Source organism: Pan troglodytes, chromosome 8, assembly GCF_028858775.2.
Source record: "Pan troglodytes isolate AG18354 chromosome 8, NHGRI_mPanTro3-v2.0_pri, whole genome shotgun sequence".
In the NCBI taxonomy this organism is placed as follows: Eukaryota; Metazoa; Chordata; class Mammalia; order Primates; family Hominidae; genus Pan; species Pan troglodytes.
This window is the reverse complement of record NC_072406.2, coordinates 49,407,411-49,425,795: the sequence shown is the minus strand read 5'-3', so window position 1 is coordinate 49,425,795 and position 18,385 is coordinate 49,407,411.

The window sequence follows — 18,385 nt, the reverse complement described above, 5'->3', positions numbered from 1 at the left end:
ATTCCTCTGCAATCTAATTCTCACTAGCCGTTTAGACTTTGCATAACTTTGCATTTTAGACTCTGTTTTATAAAAAGAATAGCTTGAAGAGAATTTATAAATGCCTAAACTTGAGGAGACAGTTTTTCTAATTAAAAGAAACTAAAAAAATAGTAAAGAGAAATATAATCTGGCAGGATCAGGTGATAATGGCAGGCAAGAGGAAACATCTGGAAAATGTACGGGGGGTAATCACAGGCCCACTCTTTCTGGGGACTGAGCTTGACTCCTGCTACTGAGATTTACAGCCTTGAAGAAATACGAGTTCAACATCTGCTTATGTATTCCCAAATGGTGCATGCAGCTAAGAACAGTGCTTATGACACTGATTACCTTAGAAACTGCATGGTCCATTCCTGCAAATACTTTTTTAAATTTATTTTTTGTTGTTGTTCAGACAGAGTTTCCCTCTTATTTGCTCAGGCTGGAGTGCAATGGTGCTGCTGAGACCAGCTAGGCCGGGGAGACCCTAACCTAGTGGCGCTAAGGAATTAAAGACACACACACAGAAATATAGAGGTATGGAGTGGGAAATCAGGGGTCTCACAGCCTTCAGAGCTGAGAGCCTTGAACAGAGATTTACCCACATATTTATTGACAGCAAGCTAGTGATAAGCATTGTTTCTATAGATTACACATTAACTAAAAGTATTCCTTATGGGAAACAAAGTGATTGGCCGAAATAAAGGGATGAGCTCTGGCTAGTTATCTGCAGCAGGAGCATGTCCTTAAGGCACAGATCACTCATGCTATTGTTTGTGGTTTAAGAACACCTTTAAGTGGTTTTCCGCCCTGGGTGGGCCAGGTGTTCCTTGCCCTCATTCCAGTAAACCCACAACCTTCCAGCATGGGCGTCATGGCCATCATGAACATGTCACAGTGCTGCAGAGATTTTGTTTATGCCCAGTTTTGGGGCCAGTTGACGGCCAGATTTTGGGGGCCTATTCCCAACATGGTGCAATCTCGGCTCACCACAACCTCCACCTCCCAGGTTCAAGCGATTCTCCTGCCTCAGCTTCCTGAATAGCTGGGATTACAGGCATGCGCCACCATACCCACCTAATTTTGTTTTTGTATTTTTAGTAGAGACAGGATTTCTCCATGTTTGTCAGGCTGGTCTCGAACTCCCGACCTCAGGTGATCTGCCTGCCTCGGCCTCCCAAAGTGCTGGGATTACAGGCATGAACCACCACGCCTAGCCCATTCCTGCAAATACTTATATATTCTCCATGCCCAAATGGAACTGCTACTGTAGTAAGTCCTACATGGCAACCTCCAAGTCCATTTGAAAATTTCCATTATTTTTAGGCCCCAAGGGCCAATCTGATTACACATAGAAGCCCCATCTATTGAAAGATGAAATAAAATGAATAGCATTGTCGAAAATTTTCCTTGTGTTAATGCTTTAGTGGTTATTTAAAAAAGATTTCAGATAGAGGGATAACAACTGAATTTATTCTTTAGGAATTTAGTACAATACGTTGATAAATATCGTATGGCAATGTAAATTCATATGTTACATGAAATGATACATTTTAGGATTTTTATGATTTCCATGTTATACCCACATTTTAAAAAGTATGCTAAGAAAAATATTCACTAGCCAACTGGGACATTTCCCTGTTCACTTATTTTCTGTAATTTAGCACACATAATTCTTTTTAAAGGCTATCATTAGCCCTTCTTTTCTTTTTTTTTTTCTTTCTTTTTTTTTTTCTTAAGACAGAGTCTCGCTCTGTTGCCCAGGGTGGAGTACAGTGACATGATCTCTGCTCACTGCAACCTCTGCCTCCTCCCAGGTTCACGCGATGCTCCTGCCTCAGCCTCCCAAGTAGCTGGGTTTACAGGCACGCACCACTGTGCCCAGATAATTTTCATGTATTTAGTAGAGACAGGGTTTCACCATGTTGGCCAGGGTGTCTCAAACTCCAGACTTCAAGTGATCCAGCCGCCTCGGAATCTGAAAGTCCTGGCATTAGAGGTGTGAGCCACCGCACTTGGCCAGTTCTCATTTTCTTAATGTAAAATAATCTATGATTTAAGACTATTGGCACTGTTCAACTTACTCATCTATCTGCTTTTTTATAAAGCATTCAGTGACTAAATGTGATTGGTTTAAGTGTAAACAAACAAACAAAAAAAATCACTTAGGGCAGAGAGATAAAGCCATTAAAGTGTAACTGCCTATTTTTCCTTCTGGCTGTTAAAGTGTGATCAGTAATTGACTCACAGGTAAATCGTTTTGAGAGGTTTCATTTTGCTTATCTGGCCTTGCCTGATATCAGAGGTGCTCACTGGTTGTTTTTAGATCTGGCAAGAGTTAGCTAGTCAAACCTCTGTACTGAATACTCATGCTGGAAATCTTAATTCTGTATTCCTATGACTTGGAAAGGAACCAACTGCTCTAGGATTTGTTATTGTAGAAAAAAATTCCATTTAAAATGACTGAATACTCACTTTTATTCTTGACTAAGTCTTGGAAGGTAGTGATTCATTAGGATTTTTTTTTCCTTCAAACATTTAGTTTTAGTTTGAATTTGGCCCCAATTCTGAATAACAAATGTGTAGCCTTGAGCTGAGTTACTTAACTTCAAGTAACAATCATCTTTAAGCTATTTTATTTTTGTTTTACGTAACCTATTGAAATCCTACATCTTCACTTAATGGGATAATATAATTTAATTAATTTAACTAATTTAATCCATGTTAACAAATTAATTCCATCATCTCAGTGACTTAATAAACAAGATATCTTATCCATTCACCCTCAACTGTGTTGCAGGTCCAAGGATTCTCCAGGGAAGCTCTCTTCTGAGTAGTAACTCAAGAATTGAGTCTGTTTCCATCTTCAGTCTTCACATTATCAACATAATCACTCTGGCAGAAGATGAAAGATGGAAAGAAAACTCATGCCTCAACTTTGAAAGAGCATTCCTCCTTCTGTCTAATTGGCCAGAATTAATCACATGGTCCCAAAATAACTAGAAGGGAGGATGGGAAAGAAAGCCTTTCTGTCTGACTAGGACAACGAAATGAGATTCAGACAATCAACAAAAATCCTCAACAACATCGTAGTTTGTCAAACCTAGTAACATGAAAAAGGATAATACATTATTCCAAGCAGAGCTTATCCAGGGAATAAAAGACTAGTTCAACACTTAAAAATTAATGTAATTCATCTTATCAACCTAATGAAGAAGGAAAAACATGTGAGCATCCACATAGATATAGAAAAAATACTTGACAGAGTTCAGCATGTATCCATGATAAAAACTCTTTAACAATCTGGAAATAGAAGAATACTTCCTTAAGAAAAAATGAGTCTACAAAAAAAATTATAGCTAACATCATACTGAATGGTGGAAGACTGAATTCTTTCTCCCTAAGATTAAGAAGATAAAGCTGTCCACTCTTACTACTCCCATTAACATCATGTTGAAGGTCTTAGCCAGTGCAATAAAAAAACTTATAAAATAAGCTGGGCATGGTGGCTCACATTTGTAATCCCAGCACTTTGGGAGGCTGAGGCAGGCGGATCACGAGGTCAGGAGATGGAGACCATCCTGGCTAACATGGTGAAACCCTGTCTCTACTAAAAACACAAAAAATTAGCTGGGCATGGTGGTGGGCTCCTGTAGTCCCAGCTACTCAGGAGTCTGAGGCAGGAGAATGGTGTGAACCCTGGAGGCAGAGCTTGCAGTGAGCAGAGATTGCACCACTGCACTCCAGCCCGGGTCACAGAGCAAGACTCCGTCTCAAAACAAACAAACAAAAATAATAAAATGAATATAGAATAAATAAGTAAAATTAAAACAATTTTCATATGACATAATTATGTAGAACATTCTAAAAAATCTATAAACAAGCTATGAGAACTATTGTGCAAACATACCAGGTCACATGAAATAGGGTCAATATGCAAATCTAAATCACATTTATATCTGCTAGCAATGAACAGTTGAAAATGAAAATTTTAAAATTACACACAAAAAAATAGGTATAAATCTAACAAAATATGTTCAAAGTATATGCACTGAAAACTATAAAACACTAATGAAAGAAATCAATAAAGATGAAAAAAATTAAAAAGAGAGATATACCATGCTTATTAGTTGGAAGAATTCAAACTCAAATTTTCTGAGATATTAATTGTCTCTAAATTGATTTATAGATTCAACACAATTCCAGTTAAAATCCCAGCAGGATTTGTTGTAGAAATCAACAGGCTGTGTGTAAAATTTATGTAGAAAGGCAAATAGTCAAAAAAAATTGTAACAAAGTTGGAGGATTTGTTATACCTAATCTCAAGACTTATTACAGAACTACACCAATCTAAAAGGCATGGTATTAGCCTAAGAGTGGACATATAAATAAATGGAATATAATAGAGCCGGGATCAGCAAACCATAGCTCCTGGGGCCAAATTCAGCCTAGCAACACAGGTGCACTTATTCAATTGTATATTTTCTATAGCTGCTTTGGTGGTAAAGAGAATTAAGTAGTTACAAACAAACATTATGTGGTCCACAAAGCCTAAAATATTTATTTTCTGGACCTTTTACAAAAGGAAAAAAAAAAATAGCTTGCTGCCCCTGGAATAGAATGTACAGAAAAACACTCACACATCTATGGTCAATTGATTTTTGACAAAGGTAAAAGACTATTAAATGGAGAAAGTATAATCTTTTTAACAAACAGTGCTAGAACAATTGAAAATTCATATGCAAAACAAGCAAATAATTTGATGCATTGCATTTTTAAAATTAATAAAATTCAAAGTGAATTATAAATTTAAATGGAAAATCTAAAATTATAAAATTATTCAAAAGGATAAACTAAAAAAAAGAATGACAGTACCAAATACCAGTTAGGATTTGGAGACAATGGAGACATACATTTCTGGTAAAAATGCAAAATGGTACAGCAACTTCACAAAAGAATTGGGAAGTTCTCAGAAAGCTAAACATATAATTATCACATGACCCAGCAACCTTTCTCCTAGGTATCATTCCAACTAAAATAAAAACTTATGTTAACACAAATACTTGTATGCAAATCTTTAAATTGGCTTGATTCAGAATCAACAAAAACTGGAAACCACTCAGTCATGCATCAGCCAGTGACTGCAGAAGCTGTGATATATCCACACAATGGAATTCAGCAACAAAAGGAATAAACTACTGATACAAGCCACAACATGGATGAATTCTGAAGTGATTACTGTAAGTGAAGTATGTCAGATTCAAAAGACCACATATTATATAATTCAGTTTTGAAATATGCAAAACCATAAGTATAGAGAAAAGATCAGTGGTTGCCAGGGAAGGGTTGACTTTAAAGCAACCTGGGGTTTTTTTTTTGTTGATAAACTATTGTTTATCTTCATTTTTTGATAATCACATGAGTGTATGCATTTGTCCAAACTCACACAACTATGTCCTAAAGAGGAAGAATATTTGTCTGCAGATTTTAACTTAATGAAAAAATAAATATTTATTATCAAGTAATATAGGGCATAAATTATTTAGAGCAGCAGTCCCCAAACTTTTTGGCACCAGGGACTGGTTTTGTGGAAGATAATTTTTCCATCCATGGGCGGGGGATGGTTTTGGGATGATTTGAGCATATTACACTTATTTTGCACTGTATTTCTATTATTATTACATTGTAATAAATAATTAAATAATTTCACAACTCACCATAATGTAGAATAGGTAGGAGCCCTGAGCTTGTTTTCCTGCAACTAGATGGTCCCATCTGGAGGTGATGGGAGACAGTGACAGATCATCAGGCATTAGATTCTCATAAGGAGCATGCAGCCTAGATCCCTTGCATGTGCAGTTCACAATAGGGCTCACGTTCCTATGAGAATCTAATGCTGCCACTGGTCTGACAGGAGGCAGAGCTCAGGCAGTAATTCGACCAATGGGGACCAACTGTAAATACAGATGAAGCTTTGATCCCTTGGCTGCCACTCACCTCCTGCTATGCAGCCTGCTTCTTAACAGGCCCTTACTTGTCCAGGGTTGGGGACCCCTGACTTAGAGTATTACTGAATAATGGCTTGATCTTGGAGAAAGAAAACTTGGGTGAGATACCAGTTCTACTAGTTCTGAGTAATATGAACTTGGGCAATTTGCTTACCTTACTGTGCCTTAATTTTGTTGCTTATCAATAGGAATAGTAATTATACCTATACTTTAGGGTAGGAGAAACAAATCAGGTAATGCCTGAAAACTACTTAAGGCAGCATCTAGCAAGTAGTACATAGGGTAGTAATGTGTGGGAATAGCAGGATGCTAGCATATGTTCCACACAGATTCTTACCCACCGTCTTATTTCAACTGATCCATGTTTCACTTAAATACCTACCATTTGTCAAGTACCAGAGGGAGTCAAGTGCACAGCTCTTGCAGAGTTTATGATCTCACTGAAAAGATGAGTTACTCATATGAAAATATTTAATTAACCAAGACCTCATCTGGTCTGCAACATACACTGCCATGATATTACACAGAGGCACTGCATGCAGTCTTGGGTACAGAAATGCAGGGGATTAAGGTCTGTCGAGGCATTTGCCCTCAAGGTTATTACAACCTAGATGTAGAGATAAATATGAACACAGATCTCAAATCACTAACATATTTTAAAATGAAAGTGCAGGCCGGGCGCGGTGGCTCATGCCTGTAATCCCAGCACTTTGGGAGGCCGAGACGGGTGGATCACAAGGTCAGGAGATCAAGACCATCCTGGCTACCATGGTGAAACCCTGTCTCTACTAAAAAAAATACAAAAAATTAGCCGGGCGTAATGGCAGGCGCCTGTAGTCCCAGCTACTAGGGAGGCTGAGGCAGGAGAATGGAGTGAACCCGGGAGGCAAAGCATTCAGTGAGCCAAGATCACGCCACTGCACTCCAGCCTGGGCGACAGAGAGAGACTCCATCTCAAAAAAAAAAAAAAAAAAAAAAAAGAAAGAAAGAAAGTGCAATAGGAGAAGTAAAATTTATCCCATTTCAGCAGGTGTAGCTAAAAGGAAAAAAATAAGTACAATGTACCCCCAAATTATTTATTTAGGAGGGTTTAGAGGGATAGACAGAGATAAGAAAAAAAGGCATTTCTTTAAAAGAGAGTACATATGTTTAAGTGTCAAAAGGAAATTGTGGTCAAAGACAACTAGAAATGTTGGAGAAATTCTTCTAGACCGGTTAGTTGAATCTTGAATTAAGAGAAATGGAAATTTTATGGATAGTTTAGAAAAAAATGAGGACAAAATTGTAAACAATTTACAGTAGAAGAGAGTTTATTAATCCAAAATAACACTAGGAAATATAGTATTGCTATGTCTATGGTATCATGTGGGTGGAAGCTATTTTACCCACATTCTTTTTTTTTATTATTTTATTTCATTGTTTAGAAAACAGAAGGGCTCGAAAGAAATTTAAGACATTCTGTCCTCCCTCCTTCCTCTCGGAGTCTGGAAGCATCTGTTTTAAAACAGTGTCAGAGTCCCTGTGTTGATTAGCACCGCCTCTTGTTCAGTGGATTCTCACATACTTTCCTGCAAGCAATTCATTATTTCTTCCCACTCACTTACGCAGCTTCCTCTAGCTCACCAAGCAGAGGCCAGACGTGAGTGGCTTTCGCACTGTCTGATGTTCGGCTCACCTCCCACACTGTCTCAGAGCAGTCTCGTCCAGTGGGCAGAACACCGACTGGAATCCAAATCATTCCAAACAATGTCCTTAGCCCACAGTTCGAAGAATTCTAATACCAAACACACTGGACTGTGTGTGTTGGGGTGTGGGAACACAGCGCTGTGGCAGATTCTATGTGGATATTTGACGAAACAACATGCGTGGACATCTATGTAAGAACAACTGTCAAATGTCTATTGAGAGGAAAAACAGTATTTGGCTTATACAGCAGCTAAAGAAATGTGTCTGCGATTACAAAAACGTTTGTTCTTTCAGAGGAACAGTTTGTCTTTATCGTTCTTATCATGGCTTTAGTTTTTGGTTTCATTCTCCATCCCCACTTAGCACCAGCAAAGAAGGTATAGAAACGTGGGTAAATGATTTCACCTTGCTTGGCCTTTTGAATATAACTGAAGAATGGGTTGGACTGTGGTTGTGTTTCTTTCCAGCTACAGATTGTCCAAGTCCAAAGACTTGAGGGCTGGGAGTTCACCCAGAGAGCAGGTGAAAGAGCCCCAGCTCATGGTAGCTGCTCAGCACATGTTCAGTTCTTTTTCCCAAGGTGGCCCCTTAAATTCCTGTCCAGCCTTATAAATGCATGATCCTGCAAAGGAATAATTAGAGGGAGAAGGTAAACATTGACAAGAAACATAAATAACCACAAAAAACAAAGAATTATAATATGAAAGGGTCACTACACCACCCCCTCAACACCAACTTGGTTTAGAAAGACAAGCAATGAAAAAATACAGAAGTTCATTGTACTAAAGATAGGAAGAAAAAAAAAAACGAGGATAAAACCATGAACTAGAAAATCAGCCTCTGGAGTCCCGATGACTGGAATGAACAGGTCTATTTGCATCTCCTTTCACACCCCTGTTATCCGAACCCAAGGAGTGTCATTGTGCCCTTGACCAAAACGATCCCCCATGCTGGGAAGCCTAAAGCCAGGTATTCATGATTGCACAAAAGTACCAGATGTTGCAATCTTGGCTTATTGTTTATGCACATAATTAGATATACGTATTTCTATCTTGAGCTCTGCTGATGCGTTTTCAGCTAAATGGCCTAACAAGCACGTTATACATATAGAGAATTAAAAAGTCAGATTTTCCACAGATTCCAGCAATACTATGCATTAACTTCCTCTGAGGTGCAGTTTATGCACATGAAAACACCAGAGCCCTAACTGCTGCTGGGTTTACCTAAACTAAGTTAAGACCTCAGAACAAAGTTATTTACTTAGCACGGAGCCAAATGACCAGTCTGAAGTTTTTAGGGAGATAACCTTTAACCTAACTCCTGGGGGAAAAACAAAGCAATGAAATAAGATTTGTGTCTTTTGTGAAAACAAAAGTAACTCTTGCTCTAAAATATCCACCCCCTTCTTTTAAGGAACAATCAAAACCCCCAAAACACAAAACCTCAAGTTATCTCTGAAAACACAATTAAAAGCATGAATTTCCAATTCAACTGCAAAAGAAAAAAAATTATTGGTTCTGCCATGCTCTTAATGTATCCTAAATACTGATTGCTATCAACTGACAGAGTTACAGAGAATGTGGTCAGAAGACAAAGCACACAAAGAAAATTGCCCGCTAAATAGGGGTTTTAAATTCTCAAAGGCTCATATTTTCCCCAAATGACTGAAGGGGGAGATTGTGGGAAGATGAATGGTATTGAAAAGAAAGTACACCTCAATATAAGAAAATATTTTTAAAAATCGAGTTGGTAGCTCATCCCCAAACCTCCAGACTGTCACTGTGTGTGTTTGTGCCATGTGTACTTTTATGGCTTTTTTTTTTTTTTTTCTTTGAGACGTAGTTTCACTCTGTCGCCCAGGCTAGAGTGCAGTGGTGCGATCTCCACTCACTGCAAGCTCTGCCTCCTGGGTTCACGCCATTCTCCTGCCTCAGCCTCCCGAGTAGCTGGGACTACAGGTGCTCACCACCATGCCCGGCTAATGCTTTGTATTTTTAGTAGAGATGGGGTCTCACCATGTTAGCCAAGATGGTCTCGATTTCCTGACCTCGTGATCCACCCGCCTCGGGGCCTCCCAAAGTGTTGGGATTACAGGCGTGAGCCATTGCCCCCGGCCAACTTTTATGGCTTTTTAGGCTCAAAGAAACAATGACTTTGCACTAAGAAAAAAATATATATTTATGTATGTATGTAACTATATATACTATATATATTATACTATTTGGAATAAATATATCTAACATATTGGTGGAGAAAAAAACATGGTTTTATTTCTATAGGGAGGAGAGAAATCTGAAAAAGAGAACATTTATTTGTATGAATGCAATAAATTCTAGAGCAAACTTAAACAGTAAAATAATATAACATTGAATCATTTAAAAAATTTACTAGAAGAGTGCCAGTGAAGGAATGCACTATTAATGAATTTGTTTATTTGGATATGAGCTATGTTAATTGATTAGCAAATACTACTGCTTTTTTGAAAAAAAATTGAATTTTTTTTTGCTCTGTGACCCAGGTTGGAGTGCAATGGTGCAATCTCTGCTCACTGCAACTTCTGCCCTCTGGGTTCAAGCAGTTCTCCTGTCTCAGCCTCCCAAGTAGCTGGGATTACAGGTGCACACCACCACACTCGGCTAATTTTTGTATTCTTAGTAGAGATCGTGTTTAGCCATGTTGGTCAGGCTGGTCTCGAACTCCTGACCTCAGGTGATCCACCCCCCTCGGCCTCCCAAAGTGGTGCGATTACAGGTGTGAGCCACCACACCTGGCCAGAAATTTTTATAGTCAGCATAAAAGAGTGTGTGTGTGTGTGTGTGTATATATAGTGTGTGTATACACACACACACACACGTTCTATATATTTTTTTCTCTATTTTCTTAGAAAAGAAATCTTGGCCAGGCACGGTGGCTCACGCCTGTAATCCCACCACTCTGGGAGGCTGAGGCGAGTGGATCACAATGTCAGGAGTTCAAATGCTGTCTCTACTAAAAATACAAAAATTAGCTGGGCATGGTGGCGCGTGCCTGTAATCCCAGCTACTCGGGAGGCTGAGGCAGGAGAACTGCTTGAACCGGGACCCGGAGCTGGAAGCTGCAGTGAGTTGAGGTCACGCTATTGCACTCCAGGCAGGGCTACAGAGGGAGAGTCCGTCTCAAAAAAAAAAAAAAAGAAAGAAAAAGAAAAAAAGAAAAGAAAAGAAATCCAAGAAGAACAGGAGGAAAAACAAACCTAATATTTTAAAGTCAAGCTCTTCTCAGAGTCTCTCATGGAAAGAAACCATCACTCCGTCAGCCAAGAGCGAGGCCAGAGAAGGGAGGAGCTGCTGGGGAGAGAGGACTGGCCAGAACCCGAGTCTCCTGCACCATCATTAGGATGAGGAATTCTGGGCTGTCATAGTGAATATGGGAGCTGCATGAAGAAGAAGAGCAGGGCATTGGTTTTGTTTTGCTTTAACGTGCCATGCGGCCTCCTGGAACCATCCCCTCTAACATGGAGGGGAAGCAGGAACAGGCTGTGGATGTGGGCACACAGCCAGGAAAGAGGCAGCGTCGCCTCTGCTCGCCTGGGCAGGATCCTTGCCAGGTGATACCTTTCAGCGCCTGAGGATGTGAACACAAATGACAAACTCCTTTCCACGCGCCGTGGTTCTAATCCAAAATTGCTACGCTTCTTCAGTTGTTAGGGGAGTAAACATGTGCTGCTTTGCACACATTGGTTTTACTCCTTTGACTTCTTCCTTTCTCCTTTTAAAAAAGTGGTACCCAGTATTTTCTCACCAGTATTCTATTGCCCTGTTGCAGCCAAATTTTATGGTGGCAGAAAGAATTAGCAAACCAGGCCAAGAAACACACTGAATTTGATTTGATATGAAATTGTACATTGCATTTCCAACTATTTCCATCATTATAGTAATTGACTTATTTCTGCTTTTATGCTGACTATAAAAAGTTTCTATCTTTTCAGAAAAGCAGTAGTATTTGATAATAAATGAACATAGCTCAGATCCCAATAAACAAAATCATTAATAGTGCATTCCTGCATTTGCCAAGTTTTAATAACTTTTTTAGAAGATTGAATGTTTTATTATTTTACCCTTTAAATTTGCTGTAGTATTTAATGCATTCACACAAATAGATTGACTCTATTTTAGATTTCTCTCATCCCTATAGAAATAAAACCATGTTTTATCTCCATCAATATATTACATTATATTTAGTACACATAGTATAACAATGTATAACATATAAAATTATGTAACATGAATTACATAAATATCACAAACAAAAAATTTCTGTTAAATATTTTTACTTAGGTGACTATTTCAAGATATGCAATTGCCAGATATCCTTTGTTTTATCTTCATTCTCTTATTATTAAAATGAAATCTATGGATTTGTCACTCTCTCTATATGTATATAAACCCCCTTGGTTACAAAATAAATCTTTTTACAAACTGTGCTCACCACATGACGAAACACTTATCTGGATTTTAGATGGTAACTGTGATCTCAATCAAAATTATGCAATGATAATTGCAAATACTGCTATCAAAAAGTACCATAGTTTATGAAGTTAATGTTTATTTTTCTGTAGCTACATACTATTCTCTTTCTGATATTGCCTAATTCCATCACAGTTTGTCTATGTTCTATGTGTCAAAGACTTATTCTGAAACAGAAATGAAACTTCAGGTGCACAGAGTGAGTAATAATTCTACCTCTCTGAGAAAAAAGAGGTGAAATCAGGTTATCTATGAAACTCCTGTGGGGCCAGAAATGTGAATACAAAGGCACAGCCCCGTAGCGAGTGACACCCGGCATCCCACAGTCCACCTCAAAAACAGCTAAAGGAGTCATTGCTCCATGACCTATTTTGCCCACAAGACAGTTGGATGCCATGTGACAGTCTATTTTAGGGATAAAATTATTGCTAAATCAGAGTATCCTTCATGACCCCTTAAATCTGGGAATTGGAGTTGCTCAATTTTTCGGCAGTCATTAGAAAGAAACTTGCTGGCTGTGTCTACATATGTAATGATACAAATGCAAAAGAGAAGTTCCCACTTCATTTTTATGGCAGAGAGTCTGAGAAATTCTGTTCACTCTATGTGTTTGGACCAGTAGGCTATGTGAAAGGAAAATATCTTATCCCCAAAATCACAGAGGAAAACTCAAGCCTGGAACTGCTTAGGGCAAACCTGCCTCCCATTCTTTTCAAAGTCACTCTTCTGCTCACTGAGACAGATGCATATCTGATTGCCTCCTTTGGAAAGGCTAATCAGAAACTCAAAAGAATGTAACCATTTGTGTCTCATCTATCTGTGACCTGGAAGCTGCCTCCCAGCTTCATCTGGAGTTTTCCTGCCTTTGCTTCAAGTTGTGCCGCCTTTCCAGACCGAACGAATGTACTTCTTACATATATTGATTGATGTTTCATGTCTCCCTAAATGTATAAAACCCAGCTGTGCCCTGACCACCTTGGGCACATGTCTTCAGGACATCCTGAGGCTGTGTCACGGGTGCCTCCTCAACCTTGGCAAAATAAACTTTCTAAATTAACTGAGACCTGTCAAATTTTGGGGGTTCATAGCTACTACTCATTAATTTGGCCAAAGCTTATTACTCAGGACCATTTTGATAAGAATTATTTAACTGAAATCTAAATTAAATGAATTCGATTTTGTATTTTTTATTTATTTATTTATTTTTCTGAGATGAAGTTTCACTCTTGTTGCCCAGGCTGGAGTGCACTGGAGCACAATGGTGTGATCTCCGCTCACTGCAACCTCTGCCTCCTGGGTTCAAGCAATGCTCCTGCCTCAGCCTCCTGAGTAGTTGGGATTACAGGCACCCGCCACCACGCCCGGCTAATTTTTGTATATTTAGTAGAGACGGGGTTTCACCATGTTGATCAGGCTGGTCTTAAACTTCTGACCTCAGGTGATCCACCAGCCGCGGCCTCCCAAAGTGCTGGGATTACAGGCTTGAGCCACCGTGCCCAGCCCGACATTACTTTCTTTCTTTATTTCTTTTCTTCTTCTTTTTTTTTTTTTTTTTTTTTTTTTGTTTTGAGTGGGGTGATCTCGGCTCACTGCAAGCTCCGCCTCCCGGGTTCACACCATTCTCCTGCCTCAGAGGACTACAGGAGCCCACCACCACGCCTGGCTAATTTTTTGTTTTTTTTTGTATTTTTAGTAGAGACGGGGTTTCACCACGTTAGCCAGGTTGGTCTCGATCTCCTGACCTTGTGATCCGCCCGCCTAGGCCTCCCAAAGTGCTGGGATTACAGGCGTGAGCCACCACGCCTGGCCATTTTCAGGTATCTTTATTGCAATACCCCACCTCTCAGTACCAATTTTCTTAGACCATTCTTGCACTGCTATAAAGAAACACCTGAGACTGGGTAATTTAAAAGAAAGGTGGTTTCCTTGGCACACAGTTCTGCAGGCTGTACAAGAAGCATGACAGCACCTGCTTGTGGGGAATCATCAGGAAGATTCCAATCATGGCAGAAGGCAAAGGAGGAGCAAGCATCTCACATGGTGAGAGCAAGAGTAAGAGTGAGAGGGGAGGTGCCATACACTTTCAACGCCAGATGTCTCAAGAACTCACTATTGCAAAGACAGCACCAAGGGCATGGTGCTAAACCATTCGTGAGAAATCCACCCTTATGATCCAGTCACTTCCCATCAGGCCATACCGCCAGTGTTGACGATTATGATTTAATATGAGATTTGGTGGGGACACAGATCTAAACCATATCACCATTTCTTCAATTAAAAAAATAATAATTGAGAAGGCTTTATTATTGGAATTTATGATAGGTACTATAATACTAAACATGAAATTCCAGGTAAATAGTGGATACTTAATAAATATCTGTTGAATGAATGAATGAAAAAAAAATCTGTTTGATTCTACTTTATCTCCTTCTTATTTTTCATATTTTACCCCCATTTTAGTTTATACATTATCTTTTGTGGAATGAGAAGAAATGAAGAGCCTGTGTTCACAAGATATACAAAACTATTGAAATCTAAATACTCATGGAATTACTCATGTGGGTGTGTGTTTGCATTTTTTTATAATTTAAGTTCTGTTTCATTTGATTTTGTTTTCAACAAAAATCCAAACTGTCTTTATATTGGTAAGACTGGTAATTTTGCTAGACCTTTTCCTAATATTTTCAAAGCTGTACTAACATGAAAACTATACATGTGCATGGATGCCTGTATTCTTTGTAAATCTTGGTATTTATTTATATTATTCAATTAAAATGTTAGCTGAATTCCTTTTCATGTGGTATATTTTTGTGTACTTGGTTCTCAGTGAGACATTTAGTTATAAAATTGTAGACTCCGTAGTAACTTTCTGAAATATTTATTAAAAAAATTTTTAAAAAAATCATTCATCTAAGTGATTATGGACATACAATTTTTATCTATCACTCATTAACCTTACAATTTTTAGCTTCAATAAAACTGACCCAAGATTGAGGACTATGGCAAAACCAGGTGAGCCCATCAGATATATCTATCAGATATGCGGTGACCTATTATAAAGGAATGCTTGTCATTTCATGCCTAGCATATCAATTTTTTTTTTTTTTTTTTAGACGGAGTCTCGCTGTCCCCCAGGTTGGAGTGCAGTGGTGCGATCTCGGCGTACTGCAGGCTCCGCCCCCTGGGGTTCATGCCATTCTCCAGCCTCAGCCTCCTGAGTAGCTGGGACTACAGGCGCCCGCCACCTTGCCCGGCTAATTTTTTGTATTTTTAGTAGAGACGGGATTTCACCGTGTTAGCCAGGATGGTCTCGATCTTCTGACCTCGTGATCCACCCGCCTCGGCCTCCCAAAGTGCTGGGATTACAGGCGTGAGCCACCGCGCCCAGCCTTGCCTAGCATATCAATTTACTGCAATGTTATTTTCGTGGAAAATGCTGTTTAACAGGTCTAAAAGAAAAGTTTTCTATATTTTCTGAGTTAATTTGCTGACCTCTGTCACCAAATTATCTAAAATAATGTATTTTTAATTGCCAAAAGCATGAATGTCTGCATGTGTATTTGTATGTGTAGAGAAATAAATACAACTGCATTGTTTTATTTAGTGCATTTATGTGAAATACGTGTCTGAAAGAATGGACGAGATACCACCATCAGTACCACGCCACATCTATAAAAACAGAAGCACTAATCAAAAGCTGTTTTATTAGAACCTGCCTTTGGTTTTTCTTGGAAGAGTAGATTTCATCAGATTTTAGAGCAGAAATGTACTCAGTCTTTCATAGCACAATATTGAGGGTCTGATTATTCCCCCAACTCATGGATATTCTATTATTATAAAAATATTTCATTGTTATTATGGGTCCAGGGAAGGGGGGGGGGGGTAAAATCTAGAGACAGAGGTAAACTTACCATTAAAGTTAGAGATGGGATCTTAAAATATTAATATTCCCACTAGTTGCTGGAGATTCCTTTCTGATTTTCCTCTGTGTTTCCCCTAATGTTTCCATTCAGACCAAGACAAAAACTAGGATGTGATTTGGAATAAAAGGTGATCTCCTACGAATCCAGACTTGCGCAATGGCTGGGCCCTCATTGGCTCCCTGAGGAACAAAGGTAGGTGAGCCTTACTACTGTTCTTAGGAACCGGGCGTTCACAGGATTGCAGGGCCCTGGTACATTTGTGAGCGAGTGCATGGACGCATGTTTACAGGAATCTCGTATGCTATCTCTCAGACACAGATAAACTTGTCAGCCACTTACCAGGCATTGAAAACTGTTCCAGACCCAAAATATCATCCCATCAGTCCACCAGCCACTCAGAAATTCTCTAGAGTTGAGTCACCCCTTATCTAGGCCAAGTTCCTGTTAAATACCAATAGCTTTAATTAGGGGCGAAGTAACATATTAACCCATTAGTAAATCTCAGCTGTTTTGCAGCCAGCAGGACTTTCAAGGAAAGGGGCAGATGGCAGAATGCATGATTCCAGATTGATGCAGACCATGGGTATTGAGTGAAATGTGAAAATCATGGCAGGGCACAGTGGACAATGCAATTGCACGTGGTGAGAATGAACATCTTGCCATTTTGAAGGATACCAAGATAAGGCTTTATCCTTGAGAGACAAGACTTGCAATAACTACAGTGCCACATCTACTGTGATAACAGCTATAAGTCAGACATTAAAACATGAGTAAAACCTAATACATTTCTTCATAAAGGTATCATCAACTAAGCTCAGAAAATCACAATAAAAGTACACAAATAATAAAAGCACAGCAATCGATATAAAGTATCAGTAAATACTTGTCTAAATGAACAAGCATCCCTGTAGAAGTACTAGTAATGGAACATAGAATTTCAAAGAAGGGTGAAACAGTGTATCTAGCTGTACTTGTCACTAAAGACTTTAGAAAAATTAGGCAGTTTTAAAGGCTGGGTAAGATGTTAGCAGGTTGATATAAAAGGAAGGAGGAAAGGGACAGCACATCTGGTACACAGAACAGCATTAACCATGGCACAGGGCTGGGAAAGTTGAACAGATATTTAGGAACCTGCTTAGAGTTCACTTTGGTTATAGCACAAGAAACATAGGAGAAACAGTGGAGAAAAAGGAAAAAGGGATAGCCCTGTTTTAAGGGAAAACACTGAAAACCATTAAATGTTGGACTAAGGTGCATGTATTTAATGACAGAAATGCACTGAAGTTTTTATTGGAATTTTTAAAACAGAAAATGACATCATTGTTACCCAAGTTAGAAAATTTCAGTCCTACAAAATGGAAGTCACGTGCAAGATTAGTGACAGGAAGAGACACCAGGGTCCATCAGATGTCCAGGATGGATATCCAGGACATGTGGCAGAGGATCTTTAGAAAAGTGACTAGGCTGTGAGGGCAAAGAGGATGAAAAAGGGTCAGAACAATTTTTGAGTTTCAATTCTACAAAGCTGTCACATAGGGTAGTTTGCAGAATGGGTAAAAAGGGCAAAAGAGAAGACAATGTAGTGTTTGTTCTCGTTTGGTTCACAATGGACACATAAAGGAAAATGTTCTCCAGATATCCAGTGAAAGATTTTGGCAGACAGTGGAAAATGTAGCTTTTGGATTCAGGAGGTCATCAGGTATAAAGGACAATGTCTGTGTGGGATTTACGGGGGAGTCGACAAGGGTTGACTAAGAAGCCAAATGGAGGATCCAGGTAAGCTGGGGAACACGTGGAGTCAGCGTGATCTCCAAGTTTACATGACACTTCTAGGAACAGGAGAAAAGATGAGAGACTTTAGGAATTACTCAAGTATGAGAATTAGCAAAATGCTCAAGTAGATGAGGGAGAAAATCACAGAGAAAAAATGTCTCAATAACTCAATTAACTGGAATCATTTAAAAATCACTAGGGCAATTCCTTGCTGGCAAGCTCAGTCATTTTCTAGAAATGATGTCATATGAAATAAAGGCTACAACCTTTATTTCTAGCTTCTCATCTATAAATTACCTTGAGAATCTTAAAAAATGAAAATAAAGTTCATCTTCTAGCTTAAAGGAAAATATCTGTGTTCATGTGAGGCAGACTCTTGCTTCGACCCTCATGACATGGAACACGTGTGTCCTCTTGTACCCCAAACAGGTGTGGCTTCATCAGGGTTTTCTTTCTTTCTTTCTTTCTC